Source organism: Vulpes vulpes, chromosome 1 (genome assembly GCF_048418805.1).
Source record: "Vulpes vulpes isolate BD-2025 chromosome 1, VulVul3, whole genome shotgun sequence".
NCBI classification, from domain to species: domain Eukaryota; kingdom Metazoa; phylum Chordata; class Mammalia; order Carnivora; family Canidae; genus Vulpes; species Vulpes vulpes.
In genome coordinates, this window is record NC_132780.1 from 184,358,448 (window position 1) to 184,370,180 (window position 11,733).

An 11,733-nucleotide genomic window follows, 5' to 3' on the forward strand; every position below is an offset into this window, starting at 1 on the left:
GGGCTCCGCTCGCGAGGTCTCCGCGGGAACCGCCGGCACTCCGCAGGTTCTCGCGAGAGGCGCTTTTTTTTTTCTTTCCTCCCCGCTGTGTGAGGAGCTTTAATTGGTCAGTTCGGCTGGAAGGCGGGGCCTCCCGGGGAAGCGAAACTGGAGGCTGAGGTGAGCAAGGCCTGGCGACAGCTGGAGTTCCCGTGGGCTGGACCCCGAGGAGAGAGTTTTGCTCCAGCGAGCTCGAAGTGGGTACCTGGTTAACACGCAGAGCCGCGCCGTCGCCTCTCGTGGCCGCGCTGGTGCCGGCAACTGTTTTGTTAGGATCGAGGATGCCTGTTGTTCACGCTCTGTGGACGAGGCCAGTGTAGAGGAGCGCTGAGTAAGTCAGAGTCCCCCTCGCTGTTGGTATAAAACCGTCGCTCCTCTCATTTACGGTACATCTGAGGTACAGCTCATGTGCAACATATTTTTTTTTTAAGATTTTATTTACTCATTCACGTATGTATTCATTCATGAGAGACCCAGAGAGAGAGAGGGGCAGGCTCCATGCAGGGAGCCCGACGTGGGACTCGATCCCAGGACCCCGGGGTCACGCCCTGGGCTGAAGGCGGGCGCTAAACCGCTGAGCCACCCGGGCTGCCCCCACCATGGGCAGCATTTTTATCTTTAAAAAAAAGTTTTCCTTAAGATCTACTCAGGAGGTTTTCCGATCCAAATCGGAGATGACACATTTAAGCGTGTCACGGACTTCAGATTCAGGAGAAACGTTACCAACTGCTCTTCCGAATCTGCTGTAATTTTGTGTACTCGGCATTGCCCATCCCTCCAGAAGAGTTTGTCCTGTGTTTAATGCCTATACAGAGAACCTGTCATAATTCCTCCTTTCAAACTAAATACTGCCCATTTTCTAAGAAATGGGGTGAGGTGGGAAGAAAAACACAATATGATCCCTGACTACAACGTAGGGCTCCTGTGATGGGCGCTATGTCCATTGTGTTCAGATGATGTGCCCTAAGATTTGATGCCTTCCTAGCCACCACTGCAGCTCTTTTTAGGCACCATGTGGAGTTCGACCATGACGCATAGCCTCATCTACAACAATCCGTAGGAAATAGTGTGTATGTAAGAGAATATAGGACCCTGGCACTGTTTAGGAGACCTGGGCTGGCAGAGAGTCATTATCTCTTCCTCTAATCAAAACGTTCAGATAGACCCCTTTTTCCTTTTTTTCAAGGGCCTGTTGAATGCTCAACTTGGTTGAACCAGTCAGTAGAATGGGAAGAACCAAATAAATTCCCTGTAAATCATGTAAGCTAATACTGTAATGCATTTCAGCAAGAATCCCTGGCAAGTTAACAGCATCCTGAAGAGAGGTAATTAAAGATGCTTAATGAAAAAGGGTCATGTATAAAGATATGGACAGGGTTACTAGAAAACAAAGAGTAATCATAAAACAGAACTAATCAGAGAGTCATTATCACACGTAGGCCTAAGAGGTTTGGAGAAAGACGGATTACCAGAGGCCAAGGAGACTTACCGCTACAGGAGACAGCTACCTACCTGATAGCCACCTATGGTACCTTTCATAGAGGAAAGTATCTACTGCCAACCCACAACCCAGCAGAAACCGGCTGGAAGGATTTTTTTTTTTAATTTTTATTTTTTTAAATTTACTTATGATAGTCACAGAGAGAGAGAGAGAGAGAGAGAGCGAGCCAGAGACATAGGCAGAGGGAGAAACAGGCTCCACGTGCCAGCAGCCCGATGTGGGATTCGATCCGGGGTCTCCAGGATCGCGCCCTGGGCCAAAGGCAGGCGCCAAACCACTGCGCCACCCAGGGATCCCCCGGCTGGAAGGATTAAGTATTCGAACCATTTTCCCTCCACACTTCAGTGTCCAACTGGTGGTTTTCATTGGCTAAAACCAACCTAAGAACAGAGAGCAAAGATGTAATCTATAAATTTCAGGCTCCTAGGATAGAGCCCTGGCTGAAGAAAGGTAGAGAGTGATTCTGACAGAAAAGGGTAAATTTTATCAAGAAGACATAGTAATACTAAACGTATAACAGAGCTTTAATATACATAAAGGGACAAATATTATTAATTATAGGAGAAATACTCAATAATTAGTTACAGACTTCAACACTTCTCTCTCGTAGTTGGTGGAACCAGTAGAGAGAAAATTAGTATAGACTTGAACAGCACTACTAACAAACTTGACCTAATGGTGTATTTATAGGTGACTCAACCTGACAATAGCAGAATACACTCTTTACAAGTGCAGATGGAACACTAAGGTAGACTGTATTCTTTGCCAGAAATCAAATTTTATCAACTTTAAAGGACTGAAACTGTACAAAGTATGTTGTTGTCCACCACAATGGAATTAAACTAGAAACCAATAACAGATATCTGAAAGAAATCTCTACATATTTGAATATTAAGTAGCACTTCTAATTAGCCCATGGATCAGAGAATCACTAGGAAAATGAGAAAATATTTTGAATTAAATGAAAATGAAAGCACATTAGAATTTATGATTTTAAAAGCTTACCTTAGATAAAAAAGTTCAATGATTTAAATTTCTGTCTTAGGAAACTAGAAAAAAACCCAAGCCAAACAAAACCAAGTCAAGCAAAATGAAGGAAATAATAAAGTGGAAAAATAAATGGAATGAAACAGAAGAATAGAGGAAATAAATGCAATCAGAAGATGGCTCTTTGAAGGGGATCTGGGTGGCTCAGTGGATTGGTATCCAACTTTTGATCTCAGCTCAGGTCTTGAACTTGGGATCATGAGTTTAGGCCCCATCTTGGGCTCCATGCTAGATGTGGAACCCACTTTAAAGAAGGAAGGAAGGAAGGAAGGAAGGAAGGAAAAAGAAAATTTTTGTTCTTTGAAAAGAGCAGTATAATTGATACACTCTTTAGCCAGCCTGATCAAGCAAAAAAAGAGATAGAAAATATAAATTACCCATATCAGGAATTAAGATATGTCATCACTACAGATCTATAGACATTATGAGGATATTAACATTTTTATGCCAGGAAACAGATGAAATGAACAAATTCTTTGATAGATACCCACTGCTAAAGCTCTAAAGAAGATAAAGAAAACTCAAATGGTTCTATTTCTATCATAGTAATTTTAATCTTTATTTTAAAAACTCCTCTCTCTCTCACACACACACACACCACACACACCACACACACGTACACACAGTTCTTAAAATTCCAGGACCAGGTGGCTTTACTGTTGAATTCTCCCAAACATTTAAGGAAAGAATAATATCAGTTCTCTACTAATTCTTCCAAAAGATAGAAAAAGATGAAATACTTCAAAACTCATATAATGTGTCCAAAATTATATGCAAGCTTCACAAAGAAAATTATAACCCAATATCATTCACATGAAGACAGAAAATTTCCCAAATAAAATCCGGCAATATATATATAAAAAAGAATGACATATACTAAGAAAATCAAGTTCATCTTGAGAATGCAGGGTTGGTTCAAATTTCTAAACAAAATTGGAGTAGTTCATTCTATCAACATCACCTCAATCCTCAGAAAAAAAATCACTTGAAAAATTTAATATTTATGATAAAAACTTGGCAAATCAGGAATGAAAGAAAATTTCCTTAACCTGATAAATGGCAACGATGGCAAACCTACTATTGAAATCATGAAAATGAATGCTTTTTCCAGAAGACTGGGAATAAGGCAATGATGTCTACTTTCTGTACTTCTATTCAGCTGGAGGTAACCAATCCAATAAGGTATGAGAATGAAAGAGATAGAAAAGGAGGAGTAAAGACTGCTATCATTCTTAGATGACATATTTATGTAGAGAAATCCTTAAAACTAAAAAAAAAAGATATTTAATCTATTTTTTCTGTGGCATATCAACTGGAGGTAGGAGAAGAGAGCGGTTGTTAGAGATTTGGGGAGAGAAAAGATGTGTCCTCATCATTATTAGTAAGTAAAAAAGTGTATTTACTAGGAAAGTGCAGTAAGAATGTCTGGGGGTGTTGAGTGACTATTTGAGATTTATGATGAAAAATTAAGAGTTTAGTTAGCTTAGTTTTGTGATTTTCTCCCAACAATATTCAGAAGGGGAGGACATATGATAGAATTTGAATGTTGTATTAATGAACCCATTCTGACTTACTGTTTCCTTTTAAATGTATTTATAAATCTTCTATGTGATTACTACTATGTTATCAGACTCAATGTCATATTTTTAATAGGGAAACTTTATAAATTCAATTGAATCTAATATATCCCAAAGGTTAATTTCAGAAGTGTTATCACCATTTTAATTGAAATCTTATTTAAAGTTTAAGACCATTTCCTCATACCTTAAATGAAACCGACAGTCACATTGCCTTTATAGTTACTACTTATAAGTCTGGAATTGGATTTAGCATTTTGGTAAAATCTGACCAAAATTATAATACAGCTCTAATGATCTTAGTATACAGTTGGCCATCATTGAGGATACGCTAAGAGAGCTAACTCAGTTATGAAAATATTAGGTTTTCTCTATGAACTATCTATTGCCAGTGTGTATACAACCCACCTTCAGTTGACTTTCTATCAACTCACAATATTTTATTACACTAATTATGTGCAAGAGATAATGAACTAATGTTCCAAGTGCTGCTTGGAACATAGATATCATGATTTAAATGACTATTTCAGCAGTGATGGGAAGATTTAGTTACTTGAGAAGGAGCAACTTTTCTGTATCATAAAAGGAATTCTCCTGCAGGTGTTGTGTGCATTGGGTCATTAATAGTATACCCTATGGGGACCTTAAACATCTGGACCCAAGGAAATTTCATTATTGATCCTCATTCATTTTTCTGTACATTTACTATCATCGCCTCCTGCATATGCTCTCATTTTATTTCTTTTTGCCTCCTGAAGCTTGATTGATCAATTATCCCTCTTCTTTTTACCTTCAATCTCTCCCTCTCCCTTGCCCTTTTTCTTGAAGCCCACCAAGGTAGGCAGTTTCTAACATGGCCCCCAAGAATCTCTGCTGCCTGTATTCATGCCTTTGTGTAATCATTTCCACTTAAGTGTGGACTAAACCTAATGACTTGCTAATAATGAAAAGAATAAGGCAAAAATTGATGGCATATCACTTCTATGATTAGGTTATAAAAGACTGAGTTCCGTTTTGCTCACACTCTCTCTCAATGTCACTTTTTCCCTCTTGCTTTCTCAACTTGTTTACTTTAAGGAAGTAAACTGCCATAGTAGGGAAGACTATATGTCAAAAACTGAGGGCACGTTCTGGCCAACAGCCAGTGAGGAACTGTGGCCCTCAGTCTAATAGTTCACAAGGAAATGAATCCTGATAACCAGTGTGAGTGAGCTTGGGAAATGGATTTTTTCCCCAGTTGCATCTTGAAATGACAAAGCCTAACCGATTAGGATTACATAGAATTTAACCTTGTCTAGACAGGGATTTGTCCTTTGCCCTTGGTTTATGGAAAGCATCTCTAAATAAGCTTTGGAATGTTTTGTGTGATGAGAGTGTCTTTTTGCCTGGGGGCCTTGGGTCATCCTGGATAATCTGACAGTATGGATTTAGGGTGGACCTGGCCTCATCCAAAAGACCAACAGCGTGATTTAGGGTGGGGTTTTGGGTCATGCAATATCAGTCAACCTGGATACTGAGATCAACCACATGGGTAATGATTTGATCATGCCTATATAATGGAGCTCCAATAAAAACTCTGAACACCGATGCTTGGGTAAGTTTCCCTAATTGGCAGTATTCTAGTCTGATTACTGAAGATTGTACGGGTGCTCTACTATTTCCTAAACATTTGTGGAATAGATTTTCATGTCATATAATGTAATTTTTTTTTTTTTTTTTTAGATTTTATTTATTTGAGAGGGAGAAAAAGAGAAAGCAAGTGAAAGCATAAGAGCAGGGGGAGGGAGAAGTGGACTCCTTGCCAAGCAGAGAGTCTGATGCAAGGCTTGATTTCAGGACACTGGAATCATGATCTGAGGCAAAGGCAAATGCTTAACTGACGGAGCCACCCAGGCACCCCAACACATACCTTATACACACACACTATATATGTAATATATATAATATACATAATACATATATATATATTACATACTGTAACAGAATAATTGTGGCCATATCTGTCTCCTTACTAGATTATTCACTTGAAATTTGTCCATTATTATGTTCTTAGTGTTTAGGATAGTACCTGCATATACTAAGTAGGTCCTTAAAAGTACTTCTGACTAAATGAATAAAATATTGTATCAGGTGTTCAGCTATTAACAATCTTTTGGGGGGAAATCTTTTTGAAAGATGTTATAATTGCACTTTCTTAGCCATGGAGTTTCAGCTGAGGCAACAATATGAGAAAAATTATTGTAAGGTATGCCATATTCTGAGACGCTAGATCATTATTACAAAGAAGATGGCCCAAATTTGTTTTTATCAGCATTAGCTGATCATTTAATTTTAGTCTTTGTTTAAAAAAAAATTCACTAGCAGTTAGAGTTTCACGAGTGGGGGTTTCTTTAGAGACTACATGTGGAAGCCTGTACTTTTACTAAGGCAAGGGAAGGGAACTGCTGAGAACCACTTTCAAAGATTCATATGTATCCCCTGGCATTTGAAGCAGGGGATCCCAGTCTCTGTGCTGACAAATCTAAAGGCAAAAGGTTGGCTGGAGTGGCTTGTAGTGTTAGGGCAAGGAGAGAGAGCCATAGAGAGAGTGTGCTGTATTGCCACTGGGGTGGGTAAACAGTGTTTGGGTCCTGAGGGAGGTAGCCAGACCTGAGGAGTCTTAAGAGGAAGCTTGTCCAAGCTGAGTCCTCCTGACTGAGGTGACATCAAGAGGAAGAGACTGGAAGGTCACTGGAAATTGGGTGTTAAGGAGCAGTCATCTGCAGTTGCCAAGAGGAGTTACAAATTGGATCAAAACTCTTCCTTGCTTAAAATCCTTAAGTGGCCTCCATCTATAGTTAGAATGAAATCTAAACTCCTCATGTTTCTGTTTTGACCCCTTATGTCCACAGTCTTATCTTGTACCACTCTCTATTTCTTTTGCAAATTAACCACATTGCCCTTTCAGTTCTCACACATTCTTTCCTGCCTCAAAATGTTTGTGCAAACTCTGCCTTATGCCATAACTTTTTTTTTTTTCTCTTGCCTTTTCTAGGCCTGGCTCCTTTTTATCCTTGAGATTTTAGCTAAGATTTCTGTTGACCCTTTATTTCAGTGCAAATTTTTGTAATAGCCTGAGTTGGGTAAAGCTGCAAATGATATAAAACTCAAAATAACTATGGCTTAATAAGAAAAATAATCTTTCCCTCTCACATGAGAGTCATAGAATCAGTCTAGACCTGGTGGTGTCGCATGGTAGCAGGATCTCCAGAGCTTTAAATCTTGTGTCTCTATAATGTGTGGCCTCTATTGCAAGTTCACCTCTTGGTTCATGAAGGCTGCTTTTGCTGTGGCCAGCACATGTATATTCTAGCTGTCTGGAAAGAAAAAAAGGGAAAAGGACATGTAAGCCCCTAAACGGAATTCTAGAAGTTGCTCATACTACATACGTTTACATATAGCATCACAGGCCATATTTTGGAAACCATAATGTCCACCTTCAGATGTGCCTAGGCATTTCACCTAGTTTCTGACCCACTTTGGTACTTCCTTGTTCTTAGTTTAGCTGTGTCACATCTCGCTAACAAGCTAGACAAGCTGGGAAGGGCAATCTATTCTAACTAAAATTAGGGGACAGGTTGATATGAATATGAGGGACAACTAGCAATTGTCCTGGCAAATACCCATTGGTTTTATTTTCTCATAGTGCTAAATTATAGAGCCTAAAACATTTCCCTCTCATTGAAGCCTTCTTTTTTTTTTTTTTTTTTTTTTAATTTTTTTTTTTTCATTGAAGCCTTCTATGATCACTTGATCTAAAGTAAATTTCTATAATAATTTGGGTTGGGTTCAGCTACAAGTGACAAAATTTCAGCATAGAAGTGGCTTAACAAGAAAACAGTTTAATCCCCTTTCATGTGAAAGTTATGCATTTATTCTAGGGTTTGCATGGAATGTCATTCAGTTACACTAGTTATATCAGCAAACTATAGTCCATGGGCCACATCTGGCCTGCCATCAGGTTTTCTAAGTTTTATTGAAACTCAGAAATACCCATTAGTTAACATATTGTCTGTGGTTACTTTTTCCCTACAGCTTCAGAGTTGAGGGTTGCAACTAAGAGTGTATGGATCACAAAGCCTAAACTATTTGCTACTTGGCCCTTTATTGAAAAAAAAACCTGTTAACCCTTGAATGATATTAATAGGTTTGTTGTATAATGTTTACTTAAAGGCATCAATTTCCTTGGAGCTCAAAGATTTTTCCCTCTGAAAACCAGAAATTATAAGTAAAAGTGTTTTAATATGTCCCTGCAACACACTTTCTACCCCCACCCAGTATCTTCTTTAATTTTCTATTTCTTTTTTTTTTTTTTCAGGAAGTGAGTGATGAAGACTCTTTAATTTTTTTACTTTGCAATGTTTTCTGGCTAATCCTTAAGATGCCACCATTCTAAGACTCAAAGAGTGCCAGAGCAGAAAAGTACTTTAAGAGTCAGGGTATAGGATACTCTGGTGTGTCACCCAGATACTCCTTCCAGGATAAAAGATTTCTTTTCCCCTAACTGCTGAAGTGCTGCTGTCAACTCTGGGCTATCAGCTCTTTTCAAAATTGCTTTGAGTAAAGAGAGCCAGCTTACCCAAATCGGTGCATCTGATATCCAATGGCAATGGCATGAAGGTATAAATGCCCAATCTTCCCTCCTCCTGACTTAAGTTGGGATAACTGTGAAGGGTTATCTCAGCTTCCGAGCTCCCATCAGTTGGCTGAAGCCTCATGGAAATTACATTGCAGCTCAACATCTCCCTCTGCCCTGTACTCCTTTTCCCCCCCTTCCTTCCACGGGTGATTCCCAAGAGAACTCCTTAGTAAACTTCTTGCATATTAATCTCTACTCTACTTTAATGATTTTCAGAAGCTGAATCTTATGGATTTTCTAAGGCACAGATTTGGGAACGGGGAGAGCCAGAACTGGTGGTCTATTTAGAAGATTAAACCAGCTACAACATTTCCTTAAACCAAAGCCTAATCCAGAACAAGGCCCCAATTATCTCCAATTCTCTCCAATTCTATGAGGACTGAGAGAGGTGAAGATGCTGTAGAAGAAAAATTTGAAGCTAGCAGAGATTGCTTTGCTTCATGAAGTTTAAGGAAAGGAGCCATCTCTATAACATCAAAGTCCAAAGTACAACAACAAAGTACAAAATACAGCTTCTAATGTGGTGCATGTGTATATATATATGCAATGGAATATTACTCAGCCATTAGAAACAACAAATTCCCACCATTTGCTTCAACATGGATGGAACTGGAATGTATTATGCTGAATGAAGTAAGTCAGAAGGACAATCATTATATGGTTTCACTCATGGGGAATATAAAAAATAGGGAAAGGAGAGAAAATGAGTGGGAAAATTTAGAGAGGATGACAAAACATGAGAGACTCCTAATTCTGGGAAATGAACAAGGGATAGTGGAAGGGAAGGTGGGTGGGGGAATGGAGTGACTGGGTAACAGGCACTGAGGAGGGCACTTGATGAGATGAGCACTGGGTATTACATGTTGACGTATCGAACTCCAATAAAAAACATATAAATTTATATATATATATAAAACAAAACGTACCACTTCTATAAAGTACAAAGTACAAGCTGATGTAGAAGCTGCAGTAAGTTGGGATCCCTGGGTGGCGCAGCGGTTTGGCGCCTGCCTTTGGCCCAGGGCGCGATCCTGGAGAGCCGGGATCGAATCCCACATCGGGCTCCCGGTGCATGGAGCCTGCTTCTCCCTCTGCCTGTGTCTCTGCCTCTCTCTCTCTCTCTCTCTCTGTGACTATCATAAATAAATAAAATTTAAAAAAAAAAATTAAAAAAAAAAAAAAAAGAAGCTGCAGTAAGTTATCCGGAAGATCTAATTAAGATAATTAATGAAGATGGTTACACTAAACAATAGATTTTCAATGTAGATGAAACAGCCTTCTGTTGGAAGAAGATGCCATCTAGGACTTTGATAGCTAGGAGATTAAATCAATGCTTGGTTTCAAGGCTTCAAAGCTTCAAAGGACAGGCTGACTATCCTGTTAGGGGCTAATGCAGCTGGTGACTTTAAGTTGAAGCCAGTGTTCATTTGCCATTCTGAAAATCCTTAAGAATTATGCAAAATCTATTCTACTTGTGCGCTATAATGGAAAAACAAAGCCTGAATGAAGCACATCTATTTCCAATATGGTTTACTGAGTATTTTAAGCCTACTGTTGAGACCTAGTACTCAGAAAAAGATTCCTTTCAAAATATTACTGGTCACGGACAATGCACCTGGTCACTCAAGAGCTGTGATAGAGATGTATAGTGAGATTAAGGCTGCTTTTATGCCTTTTAACACAACATCTACTCTGCAACCTGTGGATCAAGTAGTAATTTTGGCTTTCAATTTTATTATTTAAGAAATACATTTTGTAAGGCCCTAGCTGCCATAGATCGTGATTCCTCTGATATATCTTTGTAAAGTAAATGGAAAACTTTCACCATTCTAGAAGCCATTAAGAACATTCATGATTCATGGGAAGAGATCAAAATATCAGTAATAATAGGAGCTTGAAAGAAGTTGATTCCAATCCTCATGATTGAATTGGAGGGATTTAAGACTCCAGTGGAGAAAGTCACTGCAGATGTGGTAGCAACAGCAAAGAACTGGAATTAGTAGTGGAGCCTGAAGATGGGACTAATTTGCTGCAATCTTATGGTAAAACTTGAATGGGTAAGGAGTTCCTTCTGATGGATGAACAAAGAGAGCAGTTTCTTGAGATGAATCTACTCCTCATGAAGATGCTGTGAAAGTTGTTGAAATGACAATAAAGACTTTAGAGTATTACACAAACTTAGCTGAATAAGCATTAGCAGGGTTTGAGAGGACTGACACCGATTTTGATAAAAAGTTCTTCCTGTGAGTAAAATGCTATCAAACAGCATCACGTGCTACAGAGAAATCATTTGTGAAAGAGTTAATCAATAAAGAAAACTACATTGTTGTCTATTTTAAGAAATTGTCAGAGCCACCCCAACCTTCAGCAACCACCAGTCTGATCAGCTGTCAACATCAAGACAAGATTTTCCACCAGCAAGATTACAATTTATTAAAAAGCTCAGATGGTGGTTAGCATTGTTTAGCAATAAAGTTTTTTAAATTAAAGTGTATATGTTGTTTTTTAAAGACATGATGCTATTGCACACTTAATAGAATAAGTTTAGTGTAAACATAACTTTGATATGCATTAGAAGCCAAAAAATTCATCTGACTCACTTTATTGCAATATTCACTTTATTGTAGTGGTCAGAAACTGAACCTAAAACATATACTAGGTATAGCTGTGATAGCTCCTTTAATGTCTTGTCTGATAATTTTACTTATATGTGGTCATTGCAGGATTGACCTCTGTTGGTTATATTTTCCCTTGAAATTTGGTCAGATTTGCTGATTCTTTTCATGTTCAGTAGTTTTAATTATATCCTCTACAATTTCATTTTTCTGAGACTGGAATTCCATTAGAATACTTCAAATAATGTTTTGTTTTGGGAAGAGGCTTGCGGGTTT

At 38.6% G+C, this 11,733-nt stretch overlaps 1 long non-coding RNA gene across 2 annotated transcripts; it reads left to right on the forward strand.

Moving 5' to 3' along the window:
• Window positions 1-105: 105 nt before the first annotated feature.
• LOC140595501 (uncharacterized) lies at window positions 106-11,331 on the forward strand. Of its 2 annotated transcripts, none has more exons than XR_011997177.1 (2): window positions 106-236; window positions 8,522-11,331. It is a non-coding gene; the product is annotated as an uncharacterized lncRNA (long non-coding RNA). The 2 variants fall into 2 exon arrangements; XR_011997178.1 differs by lacking the exon at window positions 106-236 and adding an exon at window positions 378-1,364.
• The last annotated feature ends 402 nt before the right edge of the window (window positions 11,332-11,733 follow it).